The sequence below is a fragment of the Lissotriton vulgaris genome, chromosome 1_1 (assembly GCF_964263255.1).
Source record: "Lissotriton vulgaris chromosome 1_1, aLisVul1.2, whole genome shotgun sequence".
NCBI classification, from domain to species: domain Eukaryota; kingdom Metazoa; phylum Chordata; class Amphibia; order Caudata; family Salamandridae; genus Lissotriton; species Lissotriton vulgaris.
Window position 1 is genome coordinate 1,225,146,609 of NC_141685.1, and position 18,007 is coordinate 1,225,164,615.

Genomic DNA, 18,007 nt, shown 5'->3' on the forward strand with positions numbered 1-18,007 from the left:
GACGAGGGCCAGGGTGACCGTTTTCCTGGTTCCAGTGGGGATCCAGCGGAAGATCTTACGGAGCATGCAGAGAGTGTTTAAGCAGGAGGAGGTAACGGCGTTAACTTGCTTGGCCATCATGAGGAAGGAGTCAAGGATGAAGCCCAGGTTGCGTGCGTGGTCCGTGGGCTTGGGTGGGGGCCCAGAGCAGAGGGCCACCAGGAGTCGTCCCAGGCGAAGATGGATGGGCGGAGGATGAGGACGTCCGTCTTCTCTGAGTTCAGTTTCAGGCGGCAGAGCTTCATCCAGTCTGGGATGTCTTTCATTCCGTCCTGGAAGCTGGCTCTGGCGGAGGTGGGGTCGTTGGTGAGGGAGAGGATCAGTTGGGTATCATCGGCGTAGGAGATGATGTTGAGGTTGTGCTTGCGTGTGATGGCTGCGAGGGGGCTCATGAAGAAGTTGAAGAGGGTGGGGCTGAGCGAGGAGCCTTGAGGTGCGCCGCAGATGATCTTGGTAGCTTCTGCGAGGAAGGGCGGGAAACGGACTCTTTGGGTTCTGTCAGAGAGGAAGGAGGTAATCCATTCCAGGGCCTTGCCTTGGATCCCTGCGTGGCGGTTGTCAGGGTGCATTGGCAGACCGTGTCGAACGCAGCCGAAAGGTCGAGCAGGATGAGGACGGCGGTTTCTCTGTTGTCCAGCAGGGTCCGGATGTCGTCGGTGGCCGCGATGAGGGCGGTCTCAGTGCTGTGGTTCGCTCGGAATCCGGACTGCGATGGGTCGAGGGTGCCGTTCGTCTCCAGGAAGGCTGTCAGCTGTTTGTTGACGGTTTTCTCGATGACTTTTGCAGGGAAGGGGAGGAGCGAGATGGGGCGGAAGGTCTTGAGGTCTGAGGGGTCTGCGGAGGGTTTCTTCAGGAGGGCGCTGATCTCTGCGTGCTTCCAGCTCTCCGGGAAGGTGGCGGATATGAAGGAGTTGTTGATGATGTCCCGAAATTCGGGTGCAATGATGGAGTCGGCTTTGTTGAAGATGTGGTGTGGGCAGGGATCGGCTGGGGAGCCCGAGTGGATGGTGTTCGTCGTGTGGGTGGTATCTTCCATGCTGACCTGAGTCCAGGCGCACATGGTGGTGGTGGGGGGTGTAGGTTCGGTGGTGGGGTACGTGTTCTGAGCGCCGAAGCTGTCGTGTATGTCGATGATCTTACGGTGAAAAAAGGCGTGATGTCGTTGTTGCTGGCGTTGGGTTTGGAGACCTCTTTCACAACGTTGAAGAGTTCCTTGCTGTTGTGGGTGTCGTTGTCCAGCCGTTCTCTGAAGGATGACCTTTTGGTGGTGTTGATCAGCTGGTGGTGTTTGCTGGTGGCGTTCTTGAGGGCTGTCATGTTGTCCGATGACTGGTTGTGGTGCCAGGCTTTCTCTAGGTCACAGCAGGATTTCTTGAAGTCTTTGAGATCGTTGGTGAACCACGAGGCTTTCTTGCTGTTGAGGTTGCTGGGAGGGTTTTTCAGTGGAGCAAGGGTGTCGGCGCAGTCGGTGATCCACTGTGTGAGGTTGCGGGCTCCTTTGTTGGGGTCTGTGGTGTTGGTGGGAGGGTTTAGGCGCAAGGAGGTGGTGAGTTGGTTGGTGGTGATCTTGCTACAGCATCTTTGGGGGGTTTGTTGAGGTCGGTGGTGGGTCGCTGTTTTCCTGATGTTGAAGTGTACGCAGCTGTGGTCGATCCAGTGGAGCTCAGTGGTGTGGCTGAAGGAGATGTGGTTACTGGAGGAGAAGACAGAGTCGAGCGTGTGGCCGGCGTAATGGGTGGGGGTGTTGACCAGTTGCTTGAATCCGAGGTTGGCGAGGTTGTCTAGTAGGGCAGTGGTGTTGTTGTCCTGGTCGTTCTCCAGGTGGAAATTGAGGTCTCCTAGGAGGATGAGGTCGGGGAGGCGAGGGCGAGTGGGCTGATGAAGTCTGCGATGGCCTCGCTGAAGTGTGAGCGTGGTCCCGGGGGTCTGTAGATGAGGGTTCCTCAGAGGGTGGTCTTGGAGGCGGTGTGAATCTGGAAGTGCAGGTGCTCTGTGGTGGCGAGGGCGTCGTCGGTGTTGGTCGTGATGCTGATAGTGTTTCTGTGGGCGATGGCGATGCCTCCTCCGGTCTGGTTGATGCAGTCCCTCCGGATGATCTTTTACCCGTCCGGGATGGCAATGGCAATGTCAGGGGCTGAGGAGGCGTTCATCCAGGTTTCTGTGAAGAAGGCAACGTCTGGCGCCGTTTTGTTCAGGAGGTCCCATAGTTCGACGGCGTGCCTGTAGATGGAGCGGGAGTTGAGCAGGATGCACTTGAGGTGGTTGTTGTTGGCGGCTGTTTTGGCTGGCACGGTGCAGGACCGAGTGAAGGTGAAGTAGCAGGCGTGGCAGGTGAAGGCTCCTTGGGTGCGTTTCGGGGTGGCTGGGTAGCAGGCTGGATGTCGGCCGGTGTTGAGTGCGTGGAGGGTGGAGGCGTCGTAGCTCAGTCGGGTTGGCTGGCTCTGGCGGGGTCCAGGGGTTCTGGCGCTGGGCGCGGTCCAGGCACGGACGGACGTAGACGGGCTTGCCTTTGGCGCGCCTTCGGCACGCAATCGGCGCACCCGCTGCACGTGGCCGCTGTGCGTACGCACGGTCCCCGCCATTTACGGCCAAGTGGGAGGGAGAAGCAGCTGGGAGGCGGGAGCGGGGAGGCGAATCGGGAGCGGGAGACAGGAGAAGGGGGCGGGGCCGCATGAGAGCAGCGGTGGGGAGCAGAGGGGGGTTGGAAAGAGCGGGAAAGTGGAGCGGGGAGAGCGAGGGCAAGCCTGGGCAAGCCTGGAGAGTGAGGACAAACCTGGGCTAACCTGGGGAGCGAGGGCAAGCCTGGAGAGCAGGGGCCCTAAGGAGAGGCAACAGCAAGAGGGCCAAGCAGGCAGCGGCAGCAGAATCCGGGGACACGGGGCCGTGCGGTAGTAGAGTGACCGGGTCAAGGGTCACTCTACTATGGATGGAAAGAGAGTTCCATTCATTTGGCAACTTTCTCCAGGCAGAGGCCTGGACGGGGGAGGAGGTGGATCCTGGGTGGTTTAGGGTTACCACTAACTGGGTGCCATCGGTGTACATACCAATGTCTATCCTGAAGGGGAGGACAATCTGTGCCAGTGGGCTCATGTAGATATTGAACAACGTCGGGCTCAGGGATGAGCCCTGAGGGATGCCTCAGTCAAGTGTTATCCCCTTCAAATACTTGAAAACTCCTGTCCTTGAGAAAGGACTGTAACCAGGTGATGACTACCTGATAGACCAACATTCCTCAATCTGTGGATCAGGATGTCTTAGTTAACAGCGTAGAAGGTGACACTGAGGTCCAAGAGGATGACGGCCGTCAATCCTCCTTTGTCTAGGATCATTTTGGCCTTTTCAACTGCTGCTAATAATGCAGTTTCAGTCCCTTGCTGGGGGCGAAATCCAGTTTGAGACAGGCGAAGTATATTAATAGGTTAAAGAAAAGCAGAGATAACTGAGTTAACATGCTTTTCTAGCATTTTGGTGATCCCGGGGAGAAAGAAAATAGGATGATAGTTTCCAAGAGTATTTGGGTCAAGACTTGTTTCTTCAATAGTGCCCTCACCGTGGTTGGTTCCAGGGTGGGGGTACTAGTCCGGTCGAAATGGAGGCGTTTATCAGTTTCAGCAACACTGGGAAGAATGTATCCCCGGCCTTACTAAAATATTGGGGAGGTGCTGGGTCATTGAGAGACCCAGATTTTACCGAGGCACATATATTCACTAGGGTGTACATGGCTAACTGAAAAATTTCCCTGAGAAAGTGCTCACCGGACATGGAGTGCTCCGTAAGCTGCTGATTGATGGATGGGCCGGGGGGAAGTAGTTGTGGATATCCATAATCCTATTAGAGAAGAGTACTCAAGTTCATCACAGCGTGCGTTTGAACAGTCCAGTGGAACAGTGGAACATCCCTGACATTCATATACTGTTAGTTTTAGGAGGTGCTTGGTGATCTTAAACATTTCACATGGATCGTTTGAGGTGGAGTTGATTCTTTCCTCATAGTGTAGTGCTTGTGCCTCCTTCACTTTGGATTGGCAAATTTAATAGAGTCTCTTTAGATCTGTTTGTTTGTTGAATCGTAATTTCTTCTCAATTTCCTCTTGAGTCTTTAACAGATTTGTTTAAACTCATGCAATGTAGAGGAGTACCATGGGGAGGGGCTGTTCCTGTTTTTTATATGGATAAGTTTCTTAGGTATAACTAGGTCAAGGGAAGAGTTGATCCATTAGTTAAATTTGTCATTTGCGACCATGGGGCAGAGATCTAGGGTAGGTATGTATTTATCAGAGCTGCATTCCAGGAGGCCAACGGGAGGTTGTACCAGGAGAGTTTCCAGCAACTGGTCATGCCAGTATTAGGGGGGGGTGGGTTGATAGATCCCAAGAGAAGGGGACCAGTAAGTGGTCGGACCGTAGTACTGGGACTACAACTGAAAGTTCATTGCAGTTGGAGAAAATGGGGTCTAGAAGATGCTCTTTTTTATAAGTGGGGCTCGCAACATTTTGCTTTATACGAAGAGCCAAAAGATTTGAGTTAGTTTGGGCGCTACTGGGTCTGAGGGGTCATTGAAATGCCAATTGGGATGCCCCAGTATAGAAAAGTTAGAAGGGGAGCTTGCCAAGTTGGCAACAGATTCTGGCAGAATTTTAAACAGTTGTCCATGGGGACCGGGGCGGTAGATAAGGGTACCTGAGAAGCTATCTTAAGTTCAAACCAAAACTTCCTTTCAAACTACAGAATTCTTACCTTTTGTTTCTTCAAGCAAAGTTCTAAAGAGCAGTTCTGGCAAAAAAGTAATGTACGGTCTTTCTTCTATGTGGATCGTCAGTTTTTTGGTCATCATTCGGCCTATCAGAGTTGATGGCTTTAAAAATTCTTCAAAATTCAAAAGTGCTTTCATCTTCTACAAAGAAGTTAATATAACATCTGGATACTGCACTGTCTAATTAAAGAGGGAAACTGGATAGACACAATGCAATCCTAGGAAGCTTAAATTGTACCCAAAACTGTCTTTCAAACTTCAAAACTGTTACCTTTTCTTTCTTCAAGCTAACTTCTACACACTATTTGTGGACAAAAGTAACATATAGGATTTTATCCACGTGGATCATCAGAGTTCTTAACATCATTCAACCTACCAGCGGTGATTTTTCAAAGATTTGCAAAATTCCAGCGTGGTTTATATATATTAGCAGTATTGTACCTGGTATGATAATAAAACAAGTATTTTAAGATAGATTTGTTTAGAGTAGTGTAGTAACTGTAAGTAAAATAACTGATTAACAAACTGTAGTGAGTGCAATACATAGTGCCACTAAATTATAGTTATATACTGTGCAGGTTTTGGGATTCTTTTTCCCCACTGTTCAAGGATGAAGCTTCAAACAGTAAACTATTTACGGTATGAAAGCTGAGAACAGTAACAAAGGGAAAATGAAATGCTTTAACATAATATCAGATACTATTACAGTATAAGAAATGGCCACTGTTTTGTTTGAAGTTTATTGAACAATTTGGGAAAATGTAATACTAGCTTACACTTATGCTTTTTTTCTTTTGAACAGATGAATGGCACCATCTATTGCAGTAGTTTAATTTCCTAATTACTTATTTCTATGTTATTCAACAAGCTTACATTGTCAAGGTATACAACAAGCCACACAATGATATAGGGACTGAGCCATCTACATATGCTGCTAGACCTATTCCCACACCTAGTCACATACTGCTACATGCAGTCACTTATCCTCTTACTCACCTATACAGACACTAATATAGTCACTTACCCATATATCACTATTATACCCATTTAATCACCCATACACTACTCATGTACCTACTCACTCATCAACTCACACTCCCACATCCGTACAAGCAATCAGTCAGTCAGTCAGTCAGTCAATTACTTTATTCAATACTTATAATATAAGATCATAAAATTGCACATGACAAAAATTTAAAAACAACAAAAAACAGATAAATACAATTTAAAAATCATTAATCATTCAATACAGAAAGAGAATCCTATACATACCAGTATGGAAGTAGAAGTAACAAAGTGAAAGCAATGAGAATTAGGAACTATCTAAAAATTCATTCAGTGGTGTTGTGCTACCCCCTGATCTTCCACGATTGAGGTAAAAAAGACGCCACTGATAAGCAAACCAAGGGGTTAGGCAGGGATTGTAAAAAGAACATTGCTACACAACATTGTTTGAAACAAAATTTGCACATCAGGGGGAGAATACATCTTTTACGGGTGTCCCTATAAAATTTACAGAAGAAAAAATTACATTTGATTGTGCAGAAGAACTGTCATAGGGACAGATGGGTAAGTCATTTATAGAATAAATACCTGCAGGGTGTGCCAACATGTATGGTGTAAGATTCAGTCAGAATCTAATTAGAAATAATCTATGATGCACGTTTGACATAGTGAATAGGTATGACTTTATCCCTTCCTGGGGCTTCGGACCTTCGAGATACAGTTTTACCAATGGCTTTGTACAGTTTCTTTGTAATCTGGCATATGCACTTTGTTTCAGTAAACAGGGTTTTACCTCCCGCCTTGAGATGCTCTTGCAATCCCTGGGGGTCATAAATAGGTGCTCTAAACCTAAAGTATAGGCAATCATATACCCACTCACTCAGCCATAAATACACTTACATACAAATTCATTTACACATACGGTGACTCACATACCTCCTTTCTTGCATATCCATACAGTCACTCATACACCTACTTACTCACCCATATAGACACTAACACAACCACTCACTGACCCGTACAAGCAGTCAAACATGTACTTACTCACTCATACAGCCACTGACACATACACTCACTCACTCATAACCCACTCACTCACTCATCCATACAAACACTCACACATCTACTCAAACACTCAGACAGGCACTTACGTAGGCACTCACTCACCTATACAGACACTCACACAAACACTCAAAGACCCATGCAAGCACTCATGTACCCACTCACATACCCGAATGGGCAGCCACACATGTAGGGCCAGATGTAGGTGAAATAGATTTACCGATTTTAAATTACCGAATTTTACCGATTCGGTAATTGAAAATCGGTAAATCTATGGTGTCGAGATGTAGGTATTCCAGATGTGCTGGAATACCGAATCGGATGATTTCGGTATTTACCGATTCGGTAAATACTGAATTGGTAATGCCCATTCATTCCTATGGGCATTGGGAATGAATGGGCATTACCGATTCGGTATTTACCGAATCGGTAAATACCGATTTTCACAAGGGTGCAGGGGGTGTCACTTTGACACCCTCTGGCACCCCCAAAACAGACTCGGGTGCCATGTGGCAGGCATACATGCCCTAAGGGCAGGTCTGCCTGTCACATGGCATAGGTGTGCATGCACACATGTGCATGCACACCGGAATCGGTATTTTACCATCAAATAGAATTTGATGGTAAAATACCGATTCAGTAAGGCTCCTGGGACTCTGAAGAGTCCCACCTACATATGGGTGGCTCAGAATCGGTAAATTTACCGTTTTTTTATTTTACCGAATCGGTAAAATTACCGAATCGGTAATTTTACCGATTCGGCAAAATGATGCCCCCTACATGCCCATCACCTATTTACCGATCGGTAACGCCCGAAAATACCGATTTTCGGCCATTACCGACTGACCTACATCGGGCCCCTACTCACTTATCCATACAGCCACTCACACATGCATTTACTCACCCATTAAGCCCGGACGTAAAACTCGGCACTGGTCATGGATTTTGCTGAATTCAGCAACCCCGCATTCAATGGATAATGCAGAGTTACCATTAAACTATGTATTCCACCATGGAGCAGGGTTTTTTTTTTTGCTCACACGCTCGAAATGCAATTTTGTATGTGTGGGAGTGGCTTGCTGTGCGCTCGGGATCACCATCAAGATTTTCAGCGCCATTCGTGAGTGCCACAGGATTTGCTAGCCTGTCGCCTGCTCCTGTGAGATTTTGCTTTTGCTACACTTCATTTGGACGTGCCAGCAACTTCTGACAGAACTTTTTTGATGCACGTGTTCCTGAACTAGTGGCTGCAATCTGGGGAAGATTCTCTCCTTGAGCAGCATTAAAATCTTCCCGATCTGATGATTTGGAGTAAAAAAAATCCTCAAATTGACATTTGGCGTTGTTTTTTTGTGCGAGGAGTCTTTTTTACACTTGTTTTTCAAGTAGAAAAAAGTGCTCCAGAGTCCTCAACTTCCTGTTCCTGTTCAACAGGCTCCTCCCAGTGCTTTGTCTATCTCTGGTCACTTTTCATTTAGATTTGGAGCTGGAAGGATCACTCTTTGTTTCTGATGCATATCCCATTGGTTTTAAGGATTTTGAATTTGAGATTTCACAAGTAAGTAGAGAAACTGGTGTTTGTTTGATTGGGGCCATGCATCTGGATTTATTTGTACTTCTAATCAATAAATGTATTGTGTGTGTGGCCTGTTGTTTCAGTAGGGGCCTAGTGATTTCTTTGCATTTCATGTTTCTTCTTTTGTAAAGGGAAAATGTTTCACAGTTTGCTCCAATTTCTACATGCTTTTTAAAGAAATTGAAATGTTGATTGTATATGTGTCCTAGAAGTCTTCCAATTGGCTTTCCAGCCATCATACCTAGTGCTAGTCATGGGTGCATGAAACAACAGTTTCTGGGATGTTTTCAGCATTTAGGCCATGGATGGATTTAGATTGAAACACAAAATGTCTTTTTTGTGGTATTTCATGTATTTTTTCATGCACACAGTGTATAGGAGTCAAGACTAGGTGGGGTAATGCCTTTGAAGGATGTGTCTTGTTCAGCTCAATAATTTTTGTTTTTGGCATTGCTGAATTAATTATATTTTCTCTATTTTACCATGCCTTCTTTGTCAGACGAGTGCATGTGTTTGTGTAATTGTCTTAGGCCACTATTTGCCTTTGTTCCATATGCCACTTGGCCACTCCTTCATCTTGTTGTGACCATGTAGCTGGTGGTCATTTTGTTTAGGCAGCCAATGTGACTTTGCCCTACGCCTGCATGAGTTCTTTGTTTTAGGCCTCCAGCTCCTTGTTGGAACCATGTGGCTGGTAGCCATTTTGTGTAGGCAGCCAGTGTGCTTTTGCCATAGGTCTGCATGCATACTTTGTTGTAGGCCTCCAGCTTCTTGTTGTGACCATGTGGCTGTGAGTCATTTTTATGAAGCAACCAGTGTGCTTTTACGATAGGCCTTCATGCGTTCTTTTTTATAGGCCTCCAGCTTCTTGTTTTGACCATGTGGCCTGAGGTCCTTTTGTGTAGGCAACCAGTGTATTTTTGCCATAGACTTGCATACATTCTTTGTTGTAGGACTCCAGCTTCTATTTGTGATTGACCATGTGGCTGGCAGTCATTTTGTATAGGCAGCCAGTTTGCTTTTGCCATAGGCCTGCATGCGTTCTTTGTTGTAGGTCTCCAGCTTCTTGTTGTGACAACCATGTGGCTGCCGGCTACTTTGTAGATCCAGCCTGTGTGCTTTCTCTGTAGGCCTGCATGTCTTCTCCTAGTTTCCAACGAATGTTCAGTGTTGTTGTTTATGACAATGTGGCACTGGTTGGCAGCCGTTTTGTGCGTCCAAACAAATTCAGCCCTTTTTGCCATAGGCTGAATGGATGATTGCACAATGAGATAGCAGTTTAATAATAACTTATCATTATATCTTTGAGGATAACTTTGCTTATGTTTACTTAGTTATATTTTCCCAATTAATTTTTTTTTCATTAATTTGTCAATATTTATTTTTTATTTTTACAAATGTTTTTGTATAATTTGAAAAAAAAATATTTGTTTATACCATTTCCCACTATATCTTGCTTCAATCAGATCAACCCCATGTCTGCTATAGATGCACAACAGCATTAATTGTCTAGGGATAATTCCTTCCATTGTCATTTGTCAGGTGCACCTCCCTCAGAGTCAGTGCCATATCACATGTTGTAAGTGATGTGACGTCACATGCCGCACATAAAGCAAACAGTTTAATCTATATGTTGTTGTTGTTTTTGTGCTCTTTGAATTTTCCTGAGTGGTGAGTCACCATGAAAGAAGTTATATGTTGGTGTAGTTTTCCGTTTTAGGAATGAGTAGATATATTTACACTGTATTGTTAATTAAGGAAGTAACAGCTGTGACCACACAATAAATTATATTTTTGTTTGTGCTACTAATTACACAGCAACAATGCCATGTTTCACTGATGTCCTTGCTTCTTGTCTTTTAGGTGCACAACAAGAAGACAACAACAAGAGACAACAAAACATTACTCACAGAATTGCCAGAAAGAAGGCCTGCGCACAGCATGACTTGTGAGTGACAAACACATCAGGCATTTCTTCAACTTGTGAAGCTAAGTGCCACTGCTATCTACCACTTTCAAGATGGCCCCAAAGAAAGGTGCCACTGCTTAGCCTAAAACGGTTACCAAGAAAGTAGTGGGAAGAGGAAGGAGCTTACCACTACCACCAGTGATATATCACCCCTGATGCTTTTGGAAAACAAAACACTATGCCCACCACACCCACATTTGGGGAGCAAACTGGGAGCAGCACCCCCAAATCAGTGAGCCCACCCCAATCTAGACCCAAGCTCATGCCTGTCATAGAGGCAGCCAGTCTAACCACAGCAATGCTGACGAGCAGTGATGTTGACACTGACCTCTCCACTGAAGGACTGGGCTAATTTAAGGCCCAGCGGTGCCAGGGGACAACACCTGAAACCTTCGTGGATATACCTGTTCCGGCGTACAAATCACAGAGACACGGGACACTTCCTTCGGCGTCAAAGATCAGCGTTTATTTACTGCAGGGACACAGAAATCGCTAGAAGTACAACAAAGTGTATGTTCAGAGAGTCTGCTTCGAATGGCAAAAGTGGATCGCTCCTTTTATACACATTTTCGCCATTGCACAACATAACGAACAAAAGGTTACAACTCAGTTCTCACAGTAAACTTCAAAAGGATCGCATTCATGTTTTCAGAAGCCCGGAACATAAATGCAGGAACATTGTTGGTTCCCAACTGTAAAAGCACGCTATCCCACCATTAGGCACATTCCATTCTAGTCGTAAACGAGCTAAGAGAAGGGACAGAAACAGGTGCAGGGAAAACAAAGACAGACAACAGATTGAAAAGAGTGTAGGGGCAATATCGGAAGCGTGATCACAGGATCAAAGGATTCGAGCCTAACGTATGCAAGGCTGAAACAATAGGCCGGCACGGCAAGATGAGCCTCGAGCGGAGCCATCCGCCTTTGCCGTGTCATTCCCCTAGTCATAAAGGCACACTCAAAGGAGTATGCATCTTCCGCAAGAGCTTGGGAATCCCAGGGTCATCGAGGGGACATTGTCCGATCGCCGGCTACGTGAGGGCAAGAAACAAAATGGATGCCGTATCTAAAATGGAACCCGAAGGTTCAGATGGAGAAACCCGTAAATAAGACAAACCCTTCCAAGTAGTGTAGCGAAAACACGTACACCTACTAAACTCATCATTTGCGGTTCATAGATAAATGTATGTAAATGTATAGGCATTTATATAGCGCACTACTTACCCGGAGGGTCCCAAGGCGCTTCGACCGCTGCAAAACCCTTCCTGGCTTCCCTGAGAGATGGTCCCTTAATGGGTATCTCCAGGGTGAGACCAGGCATCCCCGGCGGTCTGGTGGGGCCGTTAGTGAAGATGAGGCAAGCTAATGCCCAGAGTTGCCGAGTGTGATCGCTGATCAGAGTCGGCACCGAGGCGAGAGAATTATCGAGTCCGCTGACCCTGGTCCAGAAACCTGCCGCGCCGGGAATCGAACCCTGGTCCCGGGCCGTCCTCTGCTCTCGGGTCTGCCGCCTCTAACCAGTGAGCCACACTACTCATCCATATCCGAACAAGCCCAAAAACGTCGTTACGATTCTCACGGAACCTCAGACGCTCCTTTTGCCCTCATGTAAGCAAGCACTAGTCGAAATCAGAATCAATATCGATATTCATCAGATCGTTTAGATGTTGCTGGAACATTATTCTATCCATCAATGTCTCTCTGGTAACAGATGGCCTTCTTATACACGTTGTAGCACAGAGGCCACATAAGGCTGGACCACACTGCACACAAAGACAACACGTGAACAGAAACGTCACAACAACCCCTACAATCATCAGAATCTTCCAACCCCAAGTCGACATCAGACCCCAAAACCATCCTAGAAGCGTCCAATCACCTTCGTCCACGTGTATGGACTCGGAGATTTTATGCAACTTCGAGATGGCTTGATAAACAGTTGGAGCATTATCAGGTATGAAAATACAGCAGCTCGAATGGATCACCTTGCACACACCACCTCTATCTGCGAGTACAACGTCTAGAACCATACAGTTCTGTAATGTCATAAGTCTATCCGCTTGAAGCTCTGCTGTCAGGTTACCAAGAGCACTTGCAGTTATGTTAGCAGTCGATTCTACCACACAAGTCAACTGTCTCAGGTTCCTACTATTGACCATAGGTCCCCAAAACGGTAGGAAACCCTTAAAGAAGTCTCCTGCTTCTTGACCGGCCGTGTCCTCTTTGCTAATAACGCCTCTCACAACTCTCGTTTTGTGGTAGTCTGAGGCAACTGTGAAAGTCGGTGGCAAAAGATTCGCGATATAACATGTGCCCGAGAAGTCACGGGGCAACCACGTATAAGCGCGATCATAACACACAAAATAGGTACCCTTGGCAGTCAGAAATACAGGGGAAGAGAGCATTGGTAAAACGTATGTCTCAGTACAAGCACTCTTCCCAAGCTGAGCTCTCGGATTTCGACCAAGACCTTGCAGACAGAAATGACCAAGGTGGGGTACGATCCAGATCGGAGACGAGCTCTTAAGCTGTCTATCACCCACTGACATACTATACTCGGCCTCACTCAAATCCTTGTATGCTCGCACCTCTTCCTCTGGAATAAGCGATGGATCAAAAATATCTCTATCCAGATCAGCAATCGCTATCGCCAAAGACTTGTGGTACGGGCCAGAACCAAGGTCTGTGGAGCGTGGCTCTCGACGGGGGTAGGAATCTAGTGCACTACGGAACATGGTTTGGAATGCCCGAGCTGACCCCTGGGAGCTGTAGGGAAGAACTAAATACGGAATACCCTTATCCATGGTATGTGGCATTAACCCACACACCCAACAGTTGGTAGTGTTCATCACCAACTGATGCTGATGCAAAAGTTGGACAAAGGAATTGTTCATAAATTCCGCATGTCTGACCTGTTCATGTTGGGGCAGAAGATGAAAGGAATGTGGAGAAATAGTGGGAACGAGAACAGAATTCAGATCATGAGAGGGGGAAGTAGGTGAAGTGGAAGGCAATAGCGACTGAATCCCAAAATACACTCCACCCACCAATAACATAGAAATAGTTAGGAACAACATGAAAACCTGAAAACAAAAAACATTTTGTTCATAAAATCCTATGGAATTTAGATCTTTGCGCCAACATCCTCTCTATTTCTGACAGCTTAGAGAACTCCATCCTCTAAAGACCGTCCGTAACGTTCTTGACGCACCTGATTCTGAGTAGCGATTATCAATTCCCAGGAGTTCCCAGAAACCGACAAAAGTAACCGACCTAGTGTTAGAAACCTGCTAAACAGAAGTAGGTACCCGCACGGCCCTACGGCCAACCCAGATGGTAGGTTTTAATCAATTAAGCATTCAGTTTAATATAAATCTCCTAGCTGCACAGAAAAAAAACACACGTAATATGTAAAACAAAATTAAAGAACTCAAAATCAGTGAAAAATGCAAATGTCCACAATGTTCGTAGCAACAGTGAGGGGATAATGTAAATTGAAAAATAAAAGGGAATTTTTTATTTGTCCTTAATCACGCGATCGAAGGAAATATTGACATTTTCCAGGTCAAGTTTGCTCTTCAAACAATGGTTCAGGTGGCAAAACAGTGTTCGATTGTTCAGGTGACGGTTCAAAACTTGAATTCTCCAATGCTGAAGAAGAAGGTACAGTTCCAGATGATTCAACAGGTGTATCTGACTGAGCTGGATCGTTCTCTACAGGTTGAGCATCACTAAATGGCACATATTTTGGAATGACATCGGTCTCGGTCGGGGCAAACCCTTTCCTTATCCAATTATTTGCTGGCAATGGGAGCGGGACTGTCTTCGTGTGGGTGGCGTGCACCCAGTGCTTTCTGCCGTCCAACCGAACTGCAGTCCTCGTTGCCAACAAGACTTGGTAGGGTCCCACGAACCTTGGCTCGAGATTTCGTTTTCTCCCAAAATTGCGGATGAGGACCCACTCTCCAGGTTGGAGCCGATGTCCAGGTCCTTCTGTTTGTGCCGGTAGAGCATATGGGCTAAGCCCTACTCGAGAGTGCACAGTCGCCCTGGTCGATAAGAGAGCTAAAGGCAATGCATCAGGCCATGACAACCCAGTCGTTGCTTGGAATTTGGCAAGTTTCAGTTTCAGAGTACCATTGTACCCTTCCACCAAACCCGCAGATTGAGGATGGTTAGCACTATGAAATTTTTGACGGATACCCAAACCCGCACACACACTCTTCATCACACTTCCCACAAACTCACTACCATTATCCGACCATTCGATCCGTGGCATTCCGTACCTGGGGAAATACTCTTTGAGTAGAACTTTTGCTGTGGACAGGGCAGTATTATCCTTAAGAGGGTAGGCCTCAATCCATCTGGAGAACGCACAAACCACAACCAATACATATTTCAAATTATTGCATCTCTCCATATGGATGAAGTCCAACTGGATAACTTCAAAGGGGCATGTAGGAGGAGCAAAATGACCAGGTGGAGTGGGGGTGCCCTTGCCAGGATTATGCATCAAACATACCATACAGTTCTTGACCACTCTCTCAGCACACTTAGCAATCCCATCATTCTTCCATACTGGAGACAACAATTTACATATACCTTTCGCGCTAATGTGTGACATGCCGTGGGCCATAGTAACAACGGCAAGCACATACGCATCCGGTAACATCCATCTCTGATATTCTGACAAATCAACCCAACATCCATTCACGTCTAACTTCCCCGTGCTTTCTTTCCACTTAGCCTTTTCAGTTTCGGTAGCCTCGTTCTGAATCGCTTTCACACTGTCAACTATGTCCTCACACATACCAGTCTCCGCCGGCCATCTCACTGAACTCGTAACATACATTCGGTTTGTCAGATTCTTGGCCGTTTCCTTAGCAATCTCGTCTGCAAACGCGTTACCACGACCAACATCATCTGTAACCTTTCGATGCGCGCTGCATTTAATGATTGCCACTTGATTAGGCAATGTAAGTGCATCTAGAAGATCGTTCACGAGCTGTCCGTGTTGGATCTTCGTGCCATGCGACGTCATGAATCCTCTTTCTCTCCACAATCGACCAAAACTATGCGCTACGCCAAATGCATACTGACTGTCGGTAAACACATTCACTCGCTTTCCTTTAGACAAAACACACGCTCTCGTTAAAGCAATCAACTCTGCCGCTTGCGCCGAATTCTGACTCAACCTCGCAGTTTCCACAACCGTACTCAACGTCACTACAGCATACGCAGTCGTCACATCACCATTCAGCAACTTGAAGCATGAACCATCAACATACAAAGTACCATCGGGATCTACCAATGGAATGTTTTTCAGGTCAATACGACCCGTCGTCTCTTCTTCAGTTCTTAAGTAACAATCATGTGGTGCTACATCACCTGATTCTATATTAATCGGCAACAATGTCGCTGGATTCAGCACATTACAACGTTTTATCTGTATATGACTTGCCAAAAGTGTCAACTCATAACCGGACAACCTTGCGCTCGTCAAGTGTTGAGTCTTCGTTCGATTCAAGAGAGTGTCAACTGCATGCGGAACCATCACTGTAAGCATATTATCCATGACCAGACCTGCGGACTGTCGAATGGACACCGCAGCTGCCGCTGTCGCTCTTAGACAACTCGGCAATGCTCTAGCTACTGGATCTAAAGTCGAAGAAAAATATGCACATGGACGCTGTTTGCCGCCAAATTGTTGCGTCAAAACACTCAACGCACAACCTTCTCTCTCGTGAACATATAGTGTAAACGGCTTACTGTAATCAGGAGTACCTAACACAGGAGCCGAACACAACGCATCTCGCAATTCAGAAAAACTTTTCTGACACTCTTCAGTCCATGGCAAAGGAGTCGGAACATCCTTGCACGTGAGAGCTAACAATGGCTTCGCTAACAATGAAAAGTTTGGAATCCATTGTCTGCAGTATGACGTGATACCTAGAAAAGCACGGACATCTCTCTGAGTTGTTGGCACAGTCATTCGAGCAATCGCTGCAATTCTTTCTGGGGTCAACCTTCTTCCCTCCTTTGACAATAAGTGACCTAAATAGGTTACTTCTTGACAACAATACTGTAGCTTAGAAGGTGACACCTTGTGATGTAAGTCACATAAATGCTTTAACAACAATACTGTAGCAGTTTTACAAATTTGCTCAGTGTCGGCAGCCACTAACAGATCATCAACGTACTGAATCAAGGCCGCACCAGCAGGTAACACAAATGCATCAAGTTGACTCTTAAGGGCTTGACTGTAGATCGATGGACTCTCACAGTAGCCCTGTGGTGCGCGTTTAAACCTAAAACTCCGACCACCTAATGAGAAACCGAATAGATCTCTGCTTTCCTCAGCAATCGGAATACTAAAGAAAGCATTCTTTAGGTCAATCGCCGAAAACCAGGAGGCAGAGGCTGGAATCAGGGTCAGCAAAGCTGTAATGTCAGGCACCACTGGAAACTGTGGAATCACAATTTTATTCACTTCTCTCAAATCAATTACAAAACGGTACACAGGGGGCTTGGATGGGTCAGTTCGTTTCAAAATAGGTAACACAGGACTATTACACACATTTCCCCGAGTTTCTTCGATAACATCCTTATCGATCAAGTCATAAATGATCGCTAATAGCGCACGCTCGCCATCAAGAGAGATACGATACTGGGGGATACGTGGTAATCTCACATTTGATTTCAATTGAACTACATAAGGTGGTATGTCCAATAGGCCCACATCATTGGGACCTGTTGCCCATAAAGACTCAGGAAGGGAACTCAATTCCGGCGGGAGCTTATCAATTGACAGGTACATAGGAGAGATCACTCTCTGACCTAATGTAAGCTCCACTCCCGTAGGAGAGCAGTACAGAGTCGCATATAACCGCTTCAACAAATCCAGGCCCAATAGATTCTCACCACAACCAGTAGTTAAAATCAAAGGAGCCTCTAGCTCACGTGGCCCGATCGTAAGGGACAAAGGACAAGAAACTGGATTGCTAACCGGGGCGCCAGAGAATCCAACCGAAACATTCGTTAAGCCAGACAAAGGTGCGCCAGGGAGTTTTGAATGCATGATGGAACTTTTTGCTGCACCAGTGTCCAACAGAAAAGGCTCAACTACGCCCGATGTGGCAACTGTGACGTAAGGCCCTCTCTGATCAACCGGAACTGATACGACTCCCTCTCTTTGTCTTTGGCTGTCCTAATAATGGTTGTCTGCACCAATCTCATGCTCAACATAATAGTCATCCACATGATACTGTGCAGATCTACCAGACGATGTATTTCGCTGATCAAAACAATTGTTTGTATCCGATGAAGGAGCAGAACGCTCATTTTGATTTTGAGAGGTGCCACGACTTCTACCTCGAGAGGCTTGCTGATGACCACCACGACCTCCTCGGACCGAAACACCATTCGTTCGGTCACGTAAAACAGGGCAATTAAACTTAAGATGGCCCTCACCCCTACAATATGCACACTGATTATACCCAAGCATAGATCTGGATGCAGAGCAGTCAGAACGCGACTGCATCCTAGAAGACTGCGCCTGTGGTCGATACGGCACATGCTGCTGTTGCGAGTCATTCTGACTCGAG